Source organism: Pleurodeles waltl, chromosome 3_2 (genome assembly GCF_031143425.1).
Source record: "Pleurodeles waltl isolate 20211129_DDA chromosome 3_2, aPleWal1.hap1.20221129, whole genome shotgun sequence".
In the NCBI taxonomy this organism is placed as follows: domain Eukaryota; kingdom Metazoa; phylum Chordata; class Amphibia; order Caudata; family Salamandridae; genus Pleurodeles; species Pleurodeles waltl.
The window spans coordinates 46,259,745-46,283,678 of NC_090441.1; the positions used below are offsets into that span (position 1 = coordinate 46,259,745).

The following is a 23,934-nucleotide window of genomic DNA, read 5'->3' on the forward strand; positions in this document are numbered from 1 at the left end:
TATTTAGAAATGCCAAAATCATGGGCTTATTTCGGTCACATCTTTTTAAACTGCCGAACAAGTTCGTCTCCTCGGGTTTAAAAACAAAACTGGCCGCGGGAAAAGGTTTGATTCCGCAAGTGGAAGGTTATTTCATAAAACTTTCTGACGTCGTGAGCTCCGTTTCTAAATATGCTTCTGGCAAACGCTTTTTAACAGAAACAATACATGTTTGTTAGAAAATGTTCTCGCAGATTCTTTACCTTCTAAGGATGTTTCATTTTGGTGACAAACAAGTCAACACAATGTCTGTCTCGCGACCTCTGTGCACAGACTGGGAACGTCTGCAAACTGCGTGGGCGGGAAGTTTTGTAACTTTGCACAGCACAGACCTAAAAATCTCGCAATAGTTCTGCTGTGATATTCTGGGACAGTTCAGACGATCTCTGTAACTCCAGCCGTTGAATATTTGGGTGAAAGCGTTCATTATAAATCTTTTGGGAGTTCGGTGAATCCACATCACAGACAATTGATGTGAGATACTAAGAACGTTTGTACTCTTCATACAGTCACAATTGAGTAAGCAAGTCCGTACTTCTCATGCCTCCTGCCTCCCACCAAGGCCTACAGAGAGTGGATCCTCCCCAGTGCTTAATTTGTAAATAAAAAGGTGCCGGTGCCCAAAGCCCTCATCTTAAACACGGGGCTGCTGTATTTAAATGTGCGAACACGGAATACTGAGGCGGCGTAATCCTGAAGCCATCTCGGGCCTCTTCAATCCATTTACAGCCACTCCCTGCCCCTTCAGCTCACTCTGGCAGCTTTCCACTTTCTCCCTTTGTGACGCGTTTTCGTATTGCCCTTCGTCCGTCTTTCCCATAGGTGTCTTTTGCTCGCAGAAATGCTTGAGGATGAAGAATAAGCCCCGGCCCTCAAAAATGAGTGCACAAGCACAAATTAAGCACCGATCCTCCCAATACAGCCATACACGCCGCAACTCAACTAGTATGTAGGACAGAAGAGCCTCCGCTTGGGTTTCTTCGTTGTTGGAGCCAAATCCGGTTGAGTTTCTAGAAAAACTCTTATTCAGAGCATGGCATTATTTCCCTCCAAACCAACTGAGACCACTCCAAGCTCTAACAGTTGACGTAAAAACCCCCATGACTTGCCTCAAAATGACTCCTACTCAACCAGACCCATTTGTGCTTCAATACGAATCATGTCAAACAAAAACCCTTCAAAAGTACTTGTTAATTTCTCCCCAGCAGCATCCGGCCTCCTCCTGGGTGGACAGCACCACGGATTTTCCAAAGAACAGTGGTGAGTGGTAGTGGCTCCTGTCAGCAAAAGACACTGTGGGCTCTCACAGTCTCCATGCAAATGCGGTCCCTGCCACCACCTCTCAAATATGAGTGTAACTTTTCAAACCCAGCAGTGAGTGTGCGCTTTACACAGAAACATAGCAAGATTGTGGTGCTACTGGGTGGTATAAACAGTGGCCATCAGGGGGTCTCCTAGAGACAGGTTTGGGGCTGTTCAAGGCACAGCCCCTCCTGTACTAAAAAAAACACCCAGTGCCACAGTGACCTGCTTTTTTGTTTATTCTTTTAATTACGTTTCGTCGGAAACCGACCCATATTGATGTATTTCTCTTGAAATCAAGTGAAGATTTTATTATGACACGTTGTATGAATACCTGTGTAATTTTAGGTAATACATACAAGAATCCATGCTGTGTTGTTTAATTGCTTATGAACTGTATGCGAAGTGTACCATTTCAGAGTGAGTGTTTCTGTCTAGTCACTTAAAGGTGAACCTCACCCCCTCGTGGTGCTTCTGCCCTGCTGATACACTAACAAATGGGTTGTTTTGGGGCGGGGTACCAGGAAGCTGTTCCTGGAGGGAACGGCTGCCATGAAATGCCACAGGGCCCTGTCCCGGCTGCTGAATCAGCCTTCACACATCTTCTCCAGAGGTGACCTTGCATGTCAGTGTCCTTTGGAGGCTCTCTGGGGAATCTTGCACAGAGGAACAACATTCCCTCACTTTGCAGTAGGTGATGCCTAATTATGGGGTCCTCTAGTATTTAGAAAAATAAACAATATTAGCAGCATTATAAAGTACAGATCCATTAAAAAGTAAAATTGGAAAAATACATTCTTAAAAAGTCATATAACAAGACCAAGGCCTTGGAGGCTGAGCAACAGGATCATCTGGTAGAAAATAAACTCTCCTCTAAGGAATTACAAAGACCCCGCATGCAGCAGTGGGCATAGAAATAAACGTTCAATAGTACAGATTTCCAACAATCTAGAGGAATGATGAAAGGGCTGTACAAAACTGTTGTATTTCAACAGGGGTATGTGGCCATTTCTTTTTAGCTAATTGAATAGTGTCCTTGTTAAGGATTTTTCACAAATCTACTGTTGGGCTAAGCTTCGAGAAAAAGTTATTTTTACAGGACAAAATTTCGCATTAAATCATCTTTCAGTTTCAGACATCTCACGAAACACTAGTTTGTTCAGGACTACTCAGAAGCGTTTTTTAAAAAAAAAAAACTTTTGGGCAGATTTATGAAAAGTGGAGCTGCACCCATTGCAGCACCACTTTTCTTGCACCCCTTAACCCCACCATGTGTGTGCCGTATCTAAGATACAGCGGAACATGGTGGTAGTCTGGGGTACTAGCATCATCATTTTTGGCACTACTCCAGCGCTTTGCAGGATTAGCCTCAAAAAATTGGATGCTAATCCTGAAAAGCACCCAGAGGCCCATTGAAACCAATGGAAGCCTCCTTTTTACGCCTGCTGTGAGCAGGCATTAAAAGTGCCGAAAAAAATGTAGCAAGGAAATCTCTTGGATTTCCTTATGCCATTTCTTTGCCCGCCCCCCACCCCCACGAGGGAACGCCCCTTTGCATATATTATGCCTGGGGCAGTCATAATGTGGCGCAAAGGTTTACAAAGTGGCACACTGCATGCTTTATGTCATTTTGTAAATATGGGGCAGCGTCATTGGCCTTCTAATGCCACATTAGCATAAACAAAATGATGCTAAATTGGCGTTAGAATGGCGCAAGGCCCTCTTAAATCTGGGCCTTTGTGAATTTCATGAAGCTGCAAAGACATGAAAAAAATCACTTGAAGTCAGTGAAAGCAAAAGTTGACCAATTTGTTGCACCATTTATTATACTGCAGTCATATTAATCTTTCCATTCACCAAGCCTTATTCTCTATAATTTAAGGTATGACCTATTGGGAGCCCATGCAGGAAATGGATGGAGTCTGTTGCTTACAGGTTAAAACCATGGAAATGAAGTGTGCTTTTTCTTCTACATTTTGGAAAGGATAAGTGTGTCAGGTAAGAGGGAAGGGGTCTGTCAAATGTATTACAGGAGCCTGCTTTTTGACCGACTAGGATGGCTGATAAACCTTCAAAATGTGATGTGTTAGTGAACAAATTCATGTAGTTATCACACTTTTGCTAATTTACTGAGTGGCTCTACAATTGCACGTCATAGTGGAATAATCCACTGACCTCATACTACAATTTTTTACATTATAATAGGCATCATTTTCATGGTACATGTTCTGAGGCTCTGACATAGTCTCGCTCCTCACAATCTTGTAAGTATTTTGATGTCCTCACAGGGCAGTTTGGTTGTTAACTGAGTTGTCTTGGCATTTTCTTCTTAAAGATTGCACGGTTATATAGTGGTCTCTTCATCTCCGCCTCCCAATTTCTTCATTTGCCTAACACATGTATAAGATATAATTTGTTTAACAAATCTTGTCATGGTTGCAGTTTCTTTTCCATTGTCTATCGAGATTTTAAATTTCGTTATTATTGGACTTGCCTGATTATTCATTTAAGAGTGTGTTCAAATATCAACCATCAGTTATAATTCCTCAAAATCAGTTGCATTTCTATACTCTTTTTATCAGTTTCATTTTATCTATTGGTCTCTCTCACAATGATCTTCTATAGATCATATACATCTCTGCCATTACTGGAATATTGCTTTATACTACAGTAACTGGCATTTTGTAATTTACTTGACATACAGAGAACTTCCTCTAATGCTTGAAACCAAAGTCGAAAATGACATTTAAAGTGGCATCTAATAACACCATCAATGTGAAAAATACTACAGGTTTCAGCAGAGCAAAACCTATAAATTGACCCATTGTCTCCTGTTACTTCTTAATCTAACACCACCCTGGAAAAACTTTTGGCTGAAGTAGGAATACTTCAACATTTTATGAAAAAAACTAGTGAGAAACTCAAACTGACTGATGAAAAGTGGCCATGGAGTATAGAATTATTAACGTGCAACAGTGGGTCTGTGACCTTAAGACATGTCTGTTAAAGTAACTTAACTGGAGAACAATACTTTTCTACTTCATAAACATTAAATATCTGAGGAAAAGTGAAATAAGAAAAACAATCATAGGTTGTATGAACTACCAGAAGATGATGAAGGTGAAGAAATCCAACATTCATGAAGAAACGCATACCCAACATGTTAGGTCTGACGATTTCTCCTAAACCAAATACTCAGAGAGCTCACAGATGGGCTAGAGATATACACCCTCAGTGAATATAGCAAACCAAGGGCGGTTATAATGCTGTGCCTGGAAAATACTGACATCCTGTATGTGAATAAAGCTGCAAAATAAAAGAAAACACTAAATAGGTCAGTACATACCATTTATGTCTCAACATTTATCAAGCACTAAACATGCCAGGAAGAAACAGGTTGTGGCAATGAGTCCTTTCATGAGGAAATGAAACAAATATTATGGTCTCATTCATCCTTGTACCTACTCACAGTGGCAATTCTTTATTCTTGAAGACCTAGAAAAGCTCACAGTCCCTGCCCCGTTAGTTGACTTTTTTCTCTCTTTACTTATTACTGTTTTTACATGATCTATCCTTGTTCAGTCTTGCATTTATTCGTCTTCTCTTTGGAATTCTGCTTCAGATTTTTATCTTTTTATATAGTTTCTCCGAGATAACCATACAAACATTTATAACATAATCTATTTAGATATTTTGATTTCCCGTTCTAACATCTAACAGCAACTCGAGGAATGTGAAAGCGCTGAGTAATGTCATGAAACAGTTAAATGTCCAGTATTGTTTCTCTATGCTCCTCGCTTCCTTTCCTCCATTACAAGAAAATCATTGTAACAACGATAAACCCTTGAAGACTGAGATACAATGGGTTAAAATATTTTTTCCTGTTATCTTTAACCCCTTCTGTGTTGAGGATGGCCGACCTCAATTTCTGTGTTCTGCACAAAAGCAGGAAATCCCTCTGTTGTGGGCACCAGAGGGATTTCCTTTCTGCAAAAACAGTCTCTTGAGCCTCGGAAGGTGGGGAGCAAGTTCCTCACCTCCAAGGCTGTTTTTGGTTTTCAGTGAAATGACAAGCAGCTTACGTCGTGCTGCCGTAATTTTACTGAAAGTGAAAGTAAAATGAACCGATCAGCTCATTTCACTTTCCCTGCCTCAGTGCTCAGGGAACCACCCACTAGGCACCAGGGAGAAGGTAGCAGCCCCTTGGGCAAGGGCTTTAGCTCCCCCTAATAAGTTAGGGCATAGTCAATCTTTCTGCCCCCAAGGGGTAGATGGGGGCAATAGTCCCCCATCTGCCATCCTTAGGGCGGGCAGCAAGCCCACTAGATCACCAGGGATTTTTTTGTCTATTTACTTTAGGGATGGGGCGTGCCATGGTGGCTCTGTCAATGCCCCCATCTCCCAAAATTTGTTCTTCTCCTTTGAGGGCAGAAAGCCCACTAGGATGCCATGTTTTTTTTGTTTATTTAGTGTGGGGGCGGGCCATGATGACCCTATCAATGTCCTCCAAAACAAAGAGCGCAGCCTTTTTGCTTCCTGGGGGCAGGGTAGATGGTGGAATTAGCCGCCAACTTTCCCCCTCACGGGGGCAGAAAGCCCATTAGGATACAAGGCATTTTTTTGTTTAGTTAGTGTAGGGGTGGGGGCAGGACATGATGGCCCTATCAATCCCCCCACCTCAAAAGAAAATGAGCACAGTATTTCTGCACCCCTCGGGGGGGCTGAAGGGGGTTATAGCCCCCGATCTGCCCCCCTGGGTGCCAGAAAGCCCACTAGCACACCAAGAAATATTTTTTTTATTATCAGTGTAGGGATGGGAGCAGGCCATGATGGCCTTGTCAATGTCCCCACCCAAAAAAAAGTGGGCACAGTCTTTCTGCCCCCCCCCTTTGGGGGCATATGGGAGCAATAGCCCCTGATCTGCCCCCAGGGAGTGCAGTAAGCCCACTAGAACATCAATAATTTAATTAGTGTAGGGGTGGAGGAGGGCCATGATGGCCCCGTCAATGCCCCCACCCCAAAACAATGGACACAGTTTTTCTGCCCCCCCTTGAGGGGCGGAGAGCCTACTAGGCACCATGGACTATTGGGGTACAGGTTTGCCAGGTGAGTTAGTGCATCTAGGCACTTTGAGAAAAACAAGTCAGTTTTCAGTGGAAAAATGTGATGTGTCCACATTGCGTTTTGGGGCTTTTCCTGTTGTGGGCACTAGACTTACCCACACAAGTGAGGTACCATTTTTATCAGGAGTCTTTGGAGAATACTGAATAGCAGAACACGTGTTATTACCAATTGTATTTGTCTGCATTTGCACCTTCCAAATGTAAGAAAGAAGTCATTTTGACAAATGGCCTGTAATTCACATGGGTACCCCCAAATCCAGAGATGTGCAAATAACCACTGCTTCTAAACTCCATATCTTGTGTCCATGTCGGAAATACATAGGTGTCCTTGGTACCTATTATTCAGGTGCGGCTCAGTTATTGCCTCTGGAAAACATAGGGTTCTCAGTGAACCTACAAGCACAATATATCCCTGCTACCAGAAGGGTCCAGCCAGTGGCATAATGAAACTTAAGGGGGCCCCCCTGCAAATTACCCCTAGAGGAGCCCCTCCCTCCTGGACCCAGTTAGGGGCCTGTCGCCTCTGCAAGAGTACTGTGCAGAGAGAGGCCCATGGAGATAGGCCCCGCACTGTGGGGGGCTGCAGGGGCCTTTATTACGCCACTGGATCCAACAGACGCAACACTATATTGCTGTTGGAAATCTGCCATAATTAGAATTTACAGATGAAAACATAGACACAAATAGCAGTTTTTTTCAACTCAATATCAATATTTGTTTTATTTCAACTGTTACTATAGGAAAACCTTGAAGGATGTATACAAAAGAGCCCTTGCTGAATTCAGAATTTTGTCTAGCTGTCAGAAATGTAGAGCTTTCCGGGATCCACCCATGGTTTCACACCTATTTTCGCCACTAACTGGAAGAAGGTTGAAAGCACAAAAATAGAAATAATGTCCCAGTAAAATGCCAAAACTGTGTGGAAAAATTTGGTGTTCTGATTCAGGTCTGCCTGTTCCTGAAAGCTGAGAAGAAAAACCAGATGCTTTCTTCTGCAGCACTTTTTTCCCATTTTTTCCCAAAAACCCTAAATCATAGATCTTTGTTGGCTAATTTCTCAGTCCCCACCAGGGGATTCAACAAACCCTAAGTACTTTTAGAATCCCCAAGATGTTGGAAGAAAAAGAACGCAAGTTTGGCATGGAAAGCTTATGTGGACAAGAAGTTATGAGTGCCTATGCGCTAAATTACCCCAAATAACCAAAACAAGGTTTAGCACAGAAGGGGGGGAAAAGGCTTAGCAGAAAAGGCGTTAAGGGTGGTGTTGTTAAGCTTTACTATAAAGCAGTTGCTCTTGTGATAATGTTGCATAATGAAGTTTGCTGAATTATTTTGGAAGCTTGTGTTAATCATTCCTGAATAATAGTGATATGAATACTAATAACAACAGCAACAATAAGAACTAGTGTTATTTATTATTATTATTATCATTATTATTATTATTATTATTATTATTATTATTATTGTCATTATTATTATTATTATTATTGTTATTATTATTATCATTATCATTATTGTCGTTGTTATTTAATTCATTTACTAAACATACATTCACTGAGGGATTGTGGCACCAGGTATGGAACAAAAAGTCAAAAAACCAATTAAAAGAGAGACAGCTATGTCAAAAAGAAACAGGAGTCAGGGCTGGCTTAGGTCTAGGAGGACAGGGAGTCTTTCATTGTAAATTCAAAACATCAAAGTTTCAAATGCTGCACAAGGCCTGCAGAAGCTCATTCCAGAAGTCTGACTATCTATCTATTTATCTATCTATCTATCTATCTATCTATCTATCTATCTATCTATCTATCTATCTATCTATCTGTCTCTCCCACTCTATATGCATAAATATATATATATATATATGTATATATATATATATATATACATATATTCAACTCCATCAGGTCCACAAAGAAGGCACGCTCAGTACGTCAGTGCCAGCATTAGGGAAGGACCTATTCCCATAAATCTTTCTGCCAATTTAACATTCAAGTTAAAGATGCCGCACTCACAGGATTCTAATTAGTCCTCTTTTATTAAATAAGAAAAACCCCACCAACTAACACCAACGCGGTTCACCCTTCCTGGTCTTGATCACGGTAAATCATTAATCAAATCCATGTACTACTTATACTCTTCCACTAAGCCATGCCTTTATGTGGCATTCTGGAATATGTAGTTTTTTACAAAGTGTGTTGTACTGAAACAAGCCATCAATAACATAAAAATCCCCAAACGTGCTACTAATATAACAAAATAAAAATACATTTTTGTACACCCAAAATACAAATACATTATAAGCAAAAAACAAGATTATAACTACTACAATACATACTATGTTCCTCATTATTCTTTGTAATGATATCCTACTGTCATTGCTTTTACTTCTTTCAAAATTATAATTACTATTAATCAAAATCACGACCTATGTGTACCTCCTTTCATCATAGGGAGACTTATCCCTATTATAACAAACCTCAAATTGTTACAAATTATTTTGGTTGTAAATTTGTACAAAAGCAGTGAAATCTTATTTTTACATTCAAAATCAGAGATGACAATACAACTCCTCATCGTAATTAATCCTATATGGCATCTTAGTTTTTAATTTGATAATATATTTGGACTCCAAACGTCTTAGTCTCTGAACCCTATCACAACCTCGTTCATGTTTTTGTATTGTTGCAATACCATAGTATTTCATGGACAACCAATTCAAATCTGAGTGAGTTTTCAAGTGTTTCGTAATAGCATACGCGGTATTCTCATTTTGTACTGCCCTTATGTGTTCTAGAATGCTTTTTTAGGGGACATATAGTACTGCCCACATATTTTAGACCACATCGACATTCCGAGACACATACAACAAAGGAAGTTTCACATGTAATTTTATCTTTGATCACTACTTCTCTACCTCTGAAATCTGTTACGGACTTTTCATCACAGCCAATTTTGCATGCTTTGCATTTTCTACAACAGAAGAAACCCCTGTTACCCCCTGATAACCAATTAGAAGTCTTGGGCATCTCAAAATGACTCTTTACTAACATGTCTTTTAAAGATGGTACTTTCCGATATGTAATTGATGGACAAGTACCCACCCGATGTCCAATATCATTATCTTTTTGAATCAGGTGCCAATATTTTTTCTATTTTTTTACAATTTGTTGATTTTCTTTGCTATAATCCAAAATTAGTCTAATTTCATTATTTTCCCATTCTAACTGTTCTAATACATTTCTTTTGTTGGCCATCACCTGATCACGGGTTTTTTCCCTTGCCTTCATTTCTCCCTGCTTGATTGATTTCAATGTCTATCCCCTATTCATGAACCTTTGTCTGGTCTCACTGAATTTCTCATTCATATCCTGTTCATCCGAACAATTCCTTTTAATACGAATAAATTCACCATAGGGGATACTTCTAATCAAAGACCTAGGGTGAAAACTAGTGCCGTGTAGAATACTATTGGTTGCTGTGGGTTTCCTATATAATGTAGTTTGTAATGCTCCTGCTGCAATATACACTTGTACATCTAGAAATTCAATCAAACTATCACTTATTTTGTGTGTAAGCTGTAGTCCTACATCGTTGTTATTCAGTATGCTAAGGAATTCCTCAAATTCTTTCACAGTTCCGTGCCAAATCAAGAACAAGTCATCTATGTAATGAAGCCACATGATCACCTTGTCCATGTATCTCTCATTCTCTTGTACCCAAGCTACGCAAATCTCCCACCACCCCATCGTGAGATTCGCATAGCTCGGGGAGAAGGTCATTCCCATCGCTGTCCCACAGATTTGTTTGTAGATCTGATGATTAAACAGGAAAATATTATTGTTGAGACATATTTCTATCATTTCTAATAACATCTCAGAATGTTTCAGAAAATGAATACTTTTTTGCCACAAGAAAAATTTCACTGCATTTATCCCCACCTGATGTGAAATGGAGGTATACAATGACACAACATCTATTGTAACCAACAAATAATCAGATTGCCATACTACAAATTCCAATGCTCTTAGAAAACCTCCAACATCTTGTATAACAAACCTTTTACCATTGCGGCCAGTAATCAATATAGTTCGAAATACCTTCATATAATGAACCATACTTGAAATTATAGGCCTACCAGGAGGTTTATCTAAGGTTTTATGGATTTTTGGCAAGAAATATATTGTTGGCATAATTGGATTATTGTTCATCATATATAATTTTTCATCATAACTGATTAATCCTTCTGAGTACCATTTTTCTAATCTTTCAATCAGATCCCATATTAGGTCATTGATGGGATTTTTCGTCAATTTACAATAATTTGTATTCATGTTCAATTGTCTCAGTGCTTCCTCTACACAGTCATCCTTGTTCAAAATTACAGTGTTGCCCCCCTTATCTGCAGGATTAATCACTATTGTTTGGTTATCCATCAAGCCTTTCAACGCTTGTCTTTGTTCCTTTGTCAGATTTTCCTTATCATGTTTCTGAGGAGATTGTAAGTTTTCTAGATCAATCACTACCAGATCATGAAAAATGTCAATTTTATTTCCTGGGGAGAAAGAGGGGCAAAATTTAGATTTAGGTTTAAATTTCGTTCTGACACTGAAATCTGTCTCAATACCCAATGTGGCCAGTATTTCTGTTTCAGTCAGCTCTTCATCTCTCAGATTGTGAGTCAAGTCATAAATTGTTTTTAAATCGGTACTTTGTTCAATGTTTAAATTTAGATTGTCAATGTCAGAGCCTACTTCTGATGTCACAGTAGAGCCTAGTTTGGAGAAGTATTTCGCCAGTTTCAATTTCCTTACAAACTTATATAGAGGTCAATTCTTGTTTGGACGAAATCCTGATGTTTCTCCAGGCAAAAACGTAAACCCTTTGATAACACTGCTGTTTCTACTTTGTTTAGTTCCTAATTTGAAAGATTGACAATCAAATTTTCAGATTGCCCAACTACCGACTGTGGAAGCTGTAAATTAATTGTTCTTTCCGACTGCGTAGCATGTAGTCTTTTCCTTTTACCCCTCCTCGTTTTCCTACTCCTGTAGGGTCTCGCCATCCCTGGCCTCTGCCTCTCCCTCCCCTTCCTATGTTCCTCGGTGTTGTTTGATCCAGGTATACCAATTTCATTTAGTCTAAAAAAGTCATTTTTCTTATATTTTTACTTGTGCCTTCACCTTCACTCAGATCTGTTTCCGATCCACTCGTTTCTGTATTCTTCGTGTGATCCAAATCTATCCGTCCCGCATGAAGCTGTTGTTTCAGTATGTCAAATCTTTTTGCAAAGGTTAAGATCCGTCCTGATTCATAGTCTTGAGCATCTCTTAAAAACGTACTTTTTTTTCGTTCCTCTATTTGATTTTCATATTTGTCAAGGAAGGTATTCATAGATTTTTTACATTTTTCCTTTTCTAATTCTTGGTCTAACATCGCTATTTGTTCTTCAAGTTCTTTAATGTTATGTCTTAGTTTTTCAATGTCATGTTTTGCATATTTTATTAAAATCTCCATTATGCATTTTGAACATTCCATAGTGTTCATACCCCATTCTTCAAGCATTTCAGGACTTATATCTGAATGATTTGGCAAAATGAAAATCCTCAGTCCTCTGGGGGCTCTCCCTACTTGTATGTATTTTTGCAATGTCATTATTTCCCAGCTTTTCGAAATTTCTTTTTTCATAAGACGTTCCAATTGCAAAAACAGATGTTTGACATTATTTTTCCGAACCGTTCCTGCGCTTGTTAACGGTTGTCCCTGGTTTCGAGTATTGCTGGTGATTTCAAAGACTGATTCAGCTCTCTGAATGCGTTTAGCTAGTCTTTCTTCCATATTCCACTTAAGCTGATCCACCTATGCTTGATGGGAGTTGCAATGCCACCTACGAAAGGTAAAGAGTTATAATCAATTGGTAGGGTTTTCTAAAAATTCAATTTCTATTGGCCCATAAAATCCTGTGTGGCTAGTAAGACTAATCTTTCTTACACTTGATAGCCACTAATGGAAAGTGATTCAAATTGTTATTACACCTACTAGTCTTGGTGTTCTTAGTTCTAGATTTGGAGCCTTTATTAATGTAGATATAGCCAAGTTCTGTAATGGAGTGCAGGGGAGGTACACTGTGCTTTGTAACAAACAGTGTTATGATTTGTAATTCCAACTCATGACATCTGGAACATAAAACATTTCCATGCATTCCATTGGGCTTTTATTGTCTCAGTTGGGATTGTCCAGCACTCACATTGGTAGTGCCCCCTATTGATCTTTAATGATTTATGAGTCTCCCATGAATCCGTGCATCAACTGCTCATACAGTGCACTGAAATAATATGCCTGTCATTAATGTGTCCTTTTTCTCCTTATTATTAGGAGTATCAAAATATATATTCACTGATAACGGCTTCGGCGATGTATTGCGGCACCAAATCCCCAGTGGTACTGTCTGCCGCTTTACCACTGCGGCTAACATACAATACTTTCCCCCGCACAATTGAAAGAAGGACAGCACTCAGGATGCAAGAAAATAAAGTGTTTAATCCTAGAGGAAAAGTTCAGGAACGCGTTTCGGCAAACACAGGCCTTTCTCAACCATTGAGGTGCCATATTGCCTCTCCCTTTTAAATTTTCACGTGTCACCATTCTCCACCAATCACCTCTGTGCTTCTCAATTTGCTCAAAGGGTATCTCTGTTATCTAATCCCTGATTGGTTCAACTTCACCACATGTTTGGAGACTTAATAGAAATAGTAAACATACTATATTTCTTTTACACCTCACATTGATTGTCATTATTCATCTCTAGTATTCACTATTACATACTCGTTTATGAAAAACTTTCTTTTATAATAAAAGGTTGTTAATTATTGCACAATACCATATCAGTCTATTGACCAACATCATTTATATTTCTGATTTAAATTTCCACCAACCGTTGCCAACTTTCTAAGCTTTCTGAATAAAGTCTTTATATTATCTAGTAACTGATTGGTTTGGACAAAACATTCAACTTATACTGTGTATACATGTGTTCAAATAACTTTTACTCAAATGTATTTGGTGTTGAGCAGGTAACTGGCTAGGCTGCTGATCCCTTAACCCATGGATAGTGTCCATGCTACATAGGGCTGTACCATACCTATATGTGTGTAACATAAACTATTATGTGGCTACATCATGTGTCAATTGATACTTCATGCATATTGTTATGTTGAGACCTCATCTTTGCCAGACTTACCTTTGCTAATCTGTGGCTGTTTGGACAGTTCTAGTAATGGATCTGCTCATTTCTTCCTGATCTAATAGTGTAGCAGGGCTTTCATTTGACATGCACATGTTGGTCTTATGGTAAATGTTGTCATTTATTTAGCTTAACTCTATGTGTATGTGCCATTCATAGTTACATTAGTAATTGGTTATGAAAGTATCAGTTCTGGACTTAAGTAACAGGATTCACATGTCTGTACAGTTGTTAGTGATGTAGGTGTTTAGATTGTTGTCATGTAGAGGTTTCTAATCCGCATGTATGTGCAATGGTTTGTGGCCTTCATGCACATTGTTTGGTGTCCATGGTATTGGAGGTGTTGGTATGCTCCCTGTGGTTGTCTGTGGTTGTATCCTGTGTGCTAAGTAGGGCCCTATTGCAGGACATTGAAATGTTGCCTATGTGTCAATGAATTAGACAAGTGGGTCCAGATACTCTTTAGAGACCTTTTTATAGTACTTAGATAGATGTTTCAATTACATGCTACGTCTTTTTGTGAGACACGCTGTTGGGCCTGGCCCTTTTTGCAGGGTCATCCCTAAGCTTTTGGTCTCCTTCCTCCTATTTTTTCTGCATACAAGGCGTGCTTCAAAAAATGGGGAGGGTCCAAAACACTGGCTTCCTGTATGAGTGCCTGATTTATGTGAACGAATAGTACGAAGGGACTTAGCCGGAGGACATGGACCATAGTCCTCCTAAAGTACAAAAGTAGAAAAATGGGATTGTGGGAAAGTCCCTTGTAATTAGAGTCTTTACGGAGGAAGTCCAAATACTTGAGATTTGATGAAAGGTATAGTAAACACGATTACTTCATGATTGGTCCACAAGTTCCTTATTTATTAATATAGGTAGAACAAGAGGTTTCCAGCGTAGGTAACATCAGTAAATAATCCTGAACAACAACATGTGAAACTTCAGCCAACACGTGTTTCGCCCCAGGGGCACGTAAGCCAGGGCTTTCTCAAGGCTGAAAAGAAAGGGGAAACAAAGTCCCACTCAGGGGAATACTCATAAAGGGGGTCTGATATTAAGACAAAGAAAGACTAATATAGAAACAACACCAAAGGGTGAGAAAGTGCCTAATTACATGCTAAACATTAGTGTTCTCAGGTAAAGGTGATCCCAGGAAAGATACCCAGAAAGATCCAAAATAAAATGTAATTTAAAATTTAAGATAAAATTTACAAGACAACTAGTGAGTATCAATTTTTTTGTGTAGGTCAAAAGAGATAATATACACTAGATAGAGCATAGACACTAAGAAAGATAATCATCACAGTCATAAATACCAAGAATATGTGCATGAGGAGGAGGCAGTGTTTATAAGAAGTGTTAGAAAACAGTGGACTCCAATATAATGCCTAGAGGCAGATGCCAAGTGCAAAAGAGTGACCAAAAGTATGAAATAATAAGTGAAAATGAGTTATACAAGGGAGATAAACATTAGAAGTAAACATACCATTCAGGTAAAGTAGAGCAATACAGAACACTCTGCGATATATATAATCATGCGGTCTGTCCTTAATCTGCAAAAAATACACACAACTGTATATTTGATATACATGAAGAAAACAGAAAAAACCCTAACTTAAACAATGCTAGAACATTCCTAATCTTCTAATGTTATATCCTTGTGGTGATAATTATATTTGAGATGCTAGGAGTTATAACAACAGAAAAAACATGAGCTTTAAAGAAGTGCCATGGACCTCGAGAACAAGAAGAAGGAGAAAAATAGGAAAAATGGGAAAAATAGAAATGTGTTAAAGTAGAGAGACTAATGGAAAATACACAGTGAAAATATTAGCTATAGTCTTTTCTATAGTGTTTTATAATGTTATAATGATATTAAAAGCTCATGTTTTTTTCTGTTGTTATAACTCCTAGCATCTCAAATATAATTATCACCACAAGGATATAACATTAGAAGATTAGGAATGTTCTAGCATTGTTTTCTGTTTTCTTCATGTATATCGAATAGTATACAGTTGTGTGTATTTTTTGCAGATTAAGGACAGACCGCATGATTATATATATTGCAGAGTGTTCTGTATTGCTCTACTTGCTCTACTTTACCTGAATGGTATGTTTACTTATAATGTTTATCTCCCTTGTATAACTCATTTTCACTTATTATTTCATACTTTTGGTCACTCCTTTGCACTTGGCATCTGCCTCTAGGCATTATATTGGAGTCCACTGTTTTCTAACACTTCTTATAAACACTGCCTCCTCCTCATGCATATATTCTTGGTATTTACGACTGTGATGATTATCTTTCTTAGTGTCTATGCTCTATCTAGTGTATATTATCTCTTTTGACCTACACAAAAAAATTGATACTAACTAGTTGTCTTGTAAATTTTATCTTAAATTTTAAATTACATTTTATTTTGGATCTTTCTGGGTATCTTTTCTGGGATCACCTTTACCTGAGAACACTAATGTTTAGCACGTAATTAAGCACTTTCTCACCCTTTGGTGTTGTTTCTATATTAGTCTTTCTTTGTCTTAATATCAGACCCCCTTTATGAGTATTCCTCTGAGTGGGACTTTGTTTCCCCTTTCTTTTCAGCCTTGAGAAAGCCCTGGCTTACGTGCCCCTGGGGCGAAACACGTGTTGGCTGAAGTTTCACATGTTGTTGTTCAGGATTCTTTACTGATGTTACCTACGCTGGAAACCTCTTGTTCTACCTATATTAATAAATAAGGACCTTGTGGACCAATCATGAAGTAATCATGTTTACTATACCTTTCATCAAATCTCAAGTATTTGGACTTCCTCTGTAAAGACTCTAATTACAAGGGACTTTCCCACAATCCCATTTTTCGACTTTTGTACTTTAGGAGGACTAGGGTCCATGTCCTCCGGCTAAGTCCCTTCGTACTATTCGTTCACACAAATCAGGCACTCATACAGGAAGACAGTGTTTTGGACCCTCTCCATTTTTTGGAGCACGCCTTGTATGCATCCTTTCAAATTCGTACTGGTTTTAATCGAGCTGTGGAGTTAGATCATAATCACGTAAAGCACCCATCTTGCAACTCCGACTCTAAGTGGAATGCCTTCCACTTGTGGACCAATCATGAAGTAATCGTGTTTACTATACCTTTCATCAAATCTCAAGTATTTGGACTTCCTCTGTAAAGACTCTAATTACAAGGGACTTTCCCACAATCCCATTTTTCTCCTATTTTTTGTCTGACCAGTTTTTGTTGGCTTTAGGACTCTGGGCACTTTACCACTGCTAACCAGTGCTAAAGTGCATATGCTCTGTGTGTAAATTGTATTGGTGATTGGTTTATCCCTGATTGGCATAACTGATTTTCTAGTAAGCCCCCAGTAAAGTGCACTAGAGGTGCCCAGGGCCTGTAAATCAAATGCCACTATTGGGCCTGCAGCACTGGTTTTGCCACCTACATGAGTAGCCCTGTAAACATGGCTCAGACCTGTAACTGCAGTGTCTGTGGGTGCAGTTTTAACCTGCCAGTTCGACCTGGCAACTGTACCCACTTGCCAGGCCCAAACATTCCCATTTTATACAGGTAAGGCACCCCTAAGGTAGGCCCTAGGTACCCCCACGGGCAGGGTGAAGTGTATGTTAAAGGTGGGACGTTTACTGATGTGGTTTACATGTCCTAACAGTGAAGTACTGCCAAGTTCGGTTTTCATTGTTGCAAGGCCTATCTCTCTCATAAGTTAACATGAGGGCTGCCTTTAAATAATTTTTAAGTGCAGATTCCCTTTAGGAGCAGATAGAAATGTGGAGTTTAGTATCTCTGAACTTACTATTTAAAAATACATCTTTTGGTAAGTTTGTTTTTTGAATTGTCAGTTTGAAAATGCCACTTTTAAAAAGTGGGCATTTTCCTGCTTAAACCATTCTGTGACTCTGCCTGTTTGTGGATTCCTTGTCTGGGTCAGACTGACAGTTGGGCTGTTTGTGAATTCCCCTTTAGACAGTGAGACAAAGGGAGCTGGGAAGTAGCCTGCATAGCCTGATGGGCCATCTGAGCTAGAATGGAGGGAGGAGTGGTCACTTACACATGAATGGGCTGTGCCTGCCCTCACACAATGCAGTCCCCAACCCCCTGGTGTGTGTCTGGGGCCTGGCCTGGGCAAGGCAGGATCTTGTGAACAACAGAGGCTTTCCTTTGAAGTTTGCCTACATCAAAGGCAGAAAGGGGTATAAGTAGTGGACCCAAAACCCTGGACTTCAGATTTCTTCAAGATTACTTCTGGGATCGAGAGGAACTTCTGCCAAGGAGAAGAGCTGAGGAGAAGTGCTGCCCCTGCCTGTGACTGTGCTTTCTTGGGCTACCCTGCCATTGCTGCTTCTGCCTGTGAAAGGGGACAAAGACTGGACTTTGTTGTGCATTCCTGCTTGAGAAGAATCTACAGGGGCTTGAACTGAGTTGCCTCCTGTTTTGAAGTCTCAGGGCCATCAAAGACTTCCTCTGCCAGCACCTGGACTCTGCTGAGACTCCTGCCCTGCCACGTGGTGTCCTATCCAGTCCCTGGGCCTTGAGAGGTGAAGTTGGCAGAAAAAGGACTGAAATCCACGCACAGAACACCGTGCAGGGAAATGTTTGTTGCTCCACTTGCAGCGCAGTTGAAAAACGACAAGCCACCTGCTTTGCGGCTAAATTCGATGCTCCACCTGCATCACGGCTGGTAGATTGCCGCATTGCGGCTGGAGAAACGACACAACACCTGCTTGCGGCTGCTGATAACGACACAAACCCCATGCAGCACGGTTTTCTAACCGAATTTTTCATGCACTGTCCCTGGGCGTCAAAGTCATCATGAACCTGCGCGGATCCTAGGTGCTCCATCCAGAAATCGACACATCGCTCTCTTGCGAGAGAGAAAAACGATGCATCACCGACCTGCCCGGAGGAGAATCGATGCACGGCCTCACTTGCGAGTAAGGAATCAACTCATCGTGACTTTTCCGATGTGCGCTCGCCCGTGCAGCTTTATTTTTGACGCAAACCAGGTACTTTGTGGAAAATCAACATTTCCATTGCTTTCTATGAAGTAAGACTTTTATTATTCTGAAAATTCATATTGTGACTTGTGTATCTTGGATTTTTGTCGTTTTGGTCTTGTTTGATTTCGATAAATATTACCTATTTTTTTAAACTCATGTAGTGTCCATTTTGTAGTGTTTTCACTGTATTACTGTGTGTGTTGCTACAAATACTTTACACACTGCTTCTGAATTAAGCCTGCCTGCTCATGCCAAGCTACCAAGGGGGTAAGTGGGGGTGAACCAGGTATCTTTCTGCTTTGCCCTGACTAGAGTGAGGGTCCTTGCTTGGACATGGGGTAACCTGACTGTCAACCAAAGACCCCATTTCTAACACACATTATATGGGTATGCCATATATTGTGTCTTCATTTGAGGTATTTAACATTGTGAAGGATATTGACAGATTCACAATTTAGGTTTGTTGGACTCACCTGCTCCCCTGGTGCACCATATAGCTGTTCATACAGGGATAGGACCTCCTCCACAAGCTTCTCCAGCTCTTCAGGGGTGAAGGCTGGGGCCCTATCACCTGCAGGACGTGGCATGATAGCTCCCAGAGGCCATACACAGCAGCTCAGGTAGTGGAGGTCTTGCTGGCAGCAGTGTCAGGAGTGAAGTGAGCAATACTACAGAATATGGCGGTCATGTAAGCCACATACAGGACCATCACTGCCGGCGGACATCGGTGGACAAATGGTGCAATCGGTGTGTCCATATGTGTCTGGCACATATGAAAATGTGGAACCATCGCCTCTACCATCACAATGTTTATTGTTGTATCTAACCTACCCTGGACCTAGCTGTTAGTGTGTTCCTACTTTGCAGAACAATGTGCATGTGTCTGTGGGCTGACATAGGTAAGTGGCAACGCTACAGGTATGTGACCAATGTAAGAGAAAGATCCCTGGACTGGGGACATCAGCTCTAATATCTGTCTGTACCATGGGGTATTTACATTAGAGTTGCAAAGGTATGGTCATGTAATCAGGCTTTACCAGGTGATACAAAGGAACATTCTGTATGTCTTCTGGTTTGTGGGAAGACTGGTATGTCCCTAACTTCAGATTCCTGTGGATTAGCAGTGTCCGCCACTTTAGCAGATATCTTATGTTACTGTCAGTTATACTCAATGTGCTGTTTGCATTTCTACCAATAAATGTGTGTAGCTGTAGCATACTGGTGTTTTTTAATCTATGCCTGTTTGAATCGTAATGTGATAAGTCTTATGCTGATAGTGTCCACGTGTGATGGTCATGACCTAGGCTGTACAATAGAGAGGGACATATTGATGGCAGCGTTGCCATGCAACACAGTTGTACATTGTAGATTCATCACACATACACAGGACCTGTGTTAAAGTGTGATTTATTGTGAACAGATAAACAATATGTGTAACCAGTACCTAGCAACACACAATATAAACAGTGGAGGGTTGAGTCATGGTGGCTGGAATTATGAGGGTAGCTGCTACACCGTATGGATACACAAATCCATTGTCCTTGTACCATAGAAAAATGGAGTTTGCTTTAAGGACAGGCAACAGGGTCAATCTTGGCTTCTGAAGTGTCTGACATGATACATAGCACCACAAAGAGGTGTACAATGCACAGTAGTGTCAGAGTAGTAATACAGTATGGGAGAATGCAATAGACATTGACCTGTAACCGGTTCTACTGCATATGCATCCACTTTTACATCAATATTTCCATAACAGGTGAGTACATTTTAATCTTAGGTATCTTTATTCTATGGGTATTATGATTCGGCACTCAGCTATAGCTGTGTTTTCTTGTTGATGATAGTGGGAGTGGGCCATTGCATTGCTGACATTGCCATTCACTGTTACACACTTGCACAATCAAGATGGCCTATATTGGTAGTTAGTTTCACATGCATGACATCTCACATTTTGTGCACTGTTCTGATTTTCCTGATGGTGGGTTATTGCATTCTAAGAATTGTAGTGCTATGAATTGCCAATACTTCACATGCCATTTCCTAGGGCTGTGGAGCCAAGTGAGTTTAGTGGACATATGGCATGCCAGAGAGGGGTATTGGAATATTTGGACAGAGGTGTGGTGGGTGCTATGTAAATTCGGGTGGGTTAAGGTGGTGAGGGAGCCTGCAGGACATGACAAATGGGTGACGTATTTTGTGGGAACTTACCAGACTTCACTCCCCCAGGTATTCCTGCCTGGCTCTCAGGATGCAATATGTAAAAGACCTTCTCCTCCCAAGATGTGAAGTAAGGGGAGGAGATGGAGGCCCACATTCACTCTTGCGTACCACCAGCTGGTGCCGGGAGGCCATTGAACGTACCTTTCCCCTGATGTCGTTCCACCTCTTCCTGATGTCCTCCCTTGTGTGTGAATAGCTGCCTACAGAATTGGTCCTGTCGACTATTCTTTGCCACAGCTCCATTTTCCTGGCAATTGACATTTGCTGGACCTGTGCTCCAAACAGGTGTGACTCTACCCTGACAATTTCATCCACCATGACCCTCAACTCCTCACCTGTGAATCCTGGGTGTTTTTGTGGGGACATGGTAGTGGTGGTGAAGACAGTGTGGTTGTGTTCAAAGGAGAAAGGCTGGATTAAAAAGTAAGTGGTGAGGTGTAGGTGTTCTGATGTGAGTGGGTGGGAGTTGTGGATTGTGTGTGGTAGTAAAATGTGTGTTGTGTATGTTACGCAGGTGTGTGATGTGTGCGTAGTGAAATGTATGTGGATGCCTAATATTGGTTTTCCTACTCCTGTGTAAGGTTTCACTTGTCTGTGGCTGTGTGTGGAGTTTAGGTTGCAAAGGATTGTGGGTTGTGTAGGGGTGGATTATATAGTGCAGTGTGTAGGTGTGTTGTGTGTAGGGATGTGTGTCAGCTGTGGGGTTTTAAACTATTCAATGTGGTGCTGAGTTCATTGTGCTGTGAGTTGAGATTGCTGCGGTTCGCACTGCCAATGGTTTTCTGCCATGGAAGTACAGCTGTTGTGATATGTGGATTGTAATCTGATGGGTGGATTTCTGACACCTCATTTCTGTCCTCCAATGTCCTGGTGGTTTCAGTAATTTGCTATTTGTTGGCAGGCTTCTCAGTGTGACTCTTTATACAGCGGTTGTGTTGCCACCAACATGGCATTCTTTTGGCGGCCGCCACTGAAGCGGTCTTACCGCCAGACCGCCGAAGTCGTAATGAGGCCCCAAGTATTGTAAACAGCCTAGAGTTATTAGACAGAATCACTGTATCATGACAATTTCTATATAACATAGACAAATGTGTGTATCAGGTACTAACCCATGTGGATGTGCTTATGTAGCTTCAAAAGATGGGCTATCTCTAAAGTTTTAACCACAGTAGAAGGCTGCAGATAGTATGATCTTTAGCACCTTCAAACCTTGGTTATTTTGAGCAAATAGTTTCTTTTTTGATCAAGTATTGCATAGAGTGTACACTGTTCTAATTAGATACTTTTTGAATACTCTTTGTGAATTTCCCATGAGCATTTCACTGTCTGCAAACAGCGGTGGTACAGTGTAAACTCTCTCTATAGAGTGAACATGGTTTACAGTACCCAATTTTCTACTCAGATCAACTTTATTTGCCAATGTAGGTTCAGTGACTGTGAAGGGTTTCTTTCAGAAAAAAGCTGTCAGTAGTAGGGCATTCATTTTGAAAAAGATATTGAGCATCCTGAGGACCTTGGCTTTTATACAAATTGAACACTGTACACTGAGAGTTTCCCATATATCTGTGGTTCATTGTTAATGTGAACTAAGCTACCGGTGAAGTGTATGGTATAGGATCAGTGTTACACATAAAACATGCTTCCTACACCTAAGGGAGATGTATCTGTGATGGCATTAATGATGCTTCATATTATTTTGCACTTACTTTCAGTCCTCTAATGCTACCTTAGTTTATAGAGAAATTGTACAAAAAAGCTTGGATGATGTCATCAGTGATATCATCAGTTACATTATCAATGATGTCATTTGAGATTTTATCAGTGATTTCATAAGTTATGTGAAAGAACATGTCATGAGTTATGTAATATATGAGGTCAAAAGCAGTGCATGGCAGAGGTATATAGTTATATTTAGCTTCAGTGTTTTTTTTTAGTTTAAAACTTTAATGTTGTCATTGACATATTCAACATACTCACCTAACTATAATGTTAATTTAAACTTTGTTTTTTTTCAGTAAATTTCTAGAGCTTTTTTTTAAAAAACAAAAACAGAACTTTTTATCATGTCTACCAGTAATGCTACTTTAACCTTTGTTTCTTCAGTGAATTTTTAGGGGTTTTAACGTAAATTTATGAGCATATGTAAAGCCAACCCCTGCCATGCACTGCCTTCGGCCTGGCCCTTGGTCAAAACCCCATCAGGCAGCCAACCCAACACTGTGCATAGCCTTTGGCCATCACAGCAGGGACTTGGGGATCGGCCATGACTGTACCCCAATCTCAGGGTCAAAATCTACCAGGAAGGGGAGTCTGCAGCCGTCCCTCCCTCTCTGAACCTTATTAGGCCCCAGGGATCCCATTCCCCTGAACAAAACCAATAAAAAATGGAAGGGGGGTGTGTGGCCTCCTTCTCCAAACCTTCGTAGGCCCTGGAATCCATTCCCAGAGGCCTTATTTATTCAAATAAAGGGAGTGGGGCATGCAGTCCCTTTCTCCTAGCCTCATTACCCCAGAGCTGCATTTATTCTAAAGGGGAGGGGAAATCACGTGCCCCGCCTCCCTAAGTCTCATTACACCATGAGGAACCCATCCCCAAGGGCTGTATGTATATCAAAAAAGGGTGGAGGGGTTGCATGGTCCTACTCCCTGAGCCTATCATGGCCCCGGGAACCACATTCCTCGGGGCCTGCCTTTGCAATAAATGGGTGACCCAGTACCCATCCAGTGTACCCACCAAAGGAGTAATGGGGAAGCCCTACCCGGCTGCCTCCCTGCATGGTGCATGAGTCCGCCTTGCTTCAGCCCAGAGGGAGCAGCTTTTTATGCTGCTCCTTCTGGGTGGGAGCAATCTGTTCTGTTGCCCTGCTGGCATCAGTACAGGCAGGGAAACAGATCTCAAGCCTACTCCCAGCTGGTAAGAGCGTTTTTAAAGCTCCTGCCGACTGGGAATTGAGTTTTGCAGCAGGAGTTACTCCGTCACAAACTTGACAGA

General features: G+C 40.7%; 1 long non-coding RNA gene across 1 annotated transcript in view; it reads left to right on the top strand.

Moving 5' to 3' along the window:
- LOC138286748 (uncharacterized) overlaps nucleotides 1-23,934 on the top strand; it is a 139,332-nt gene that overhangs the window by 74,859 nt on the left and 40,539 nt on the right. Inside the window, exon 2 of the long non-coding RNA XR_011202049.1 lies at nucleotides 3,224-3,339. This is a non-coding gene — a long non-coding RNA (uncharacterized lncRNA). The remainder of the gene's footprint in view (nucleotides 1-3,223; nucleotides 3,340-23,934) is intronic.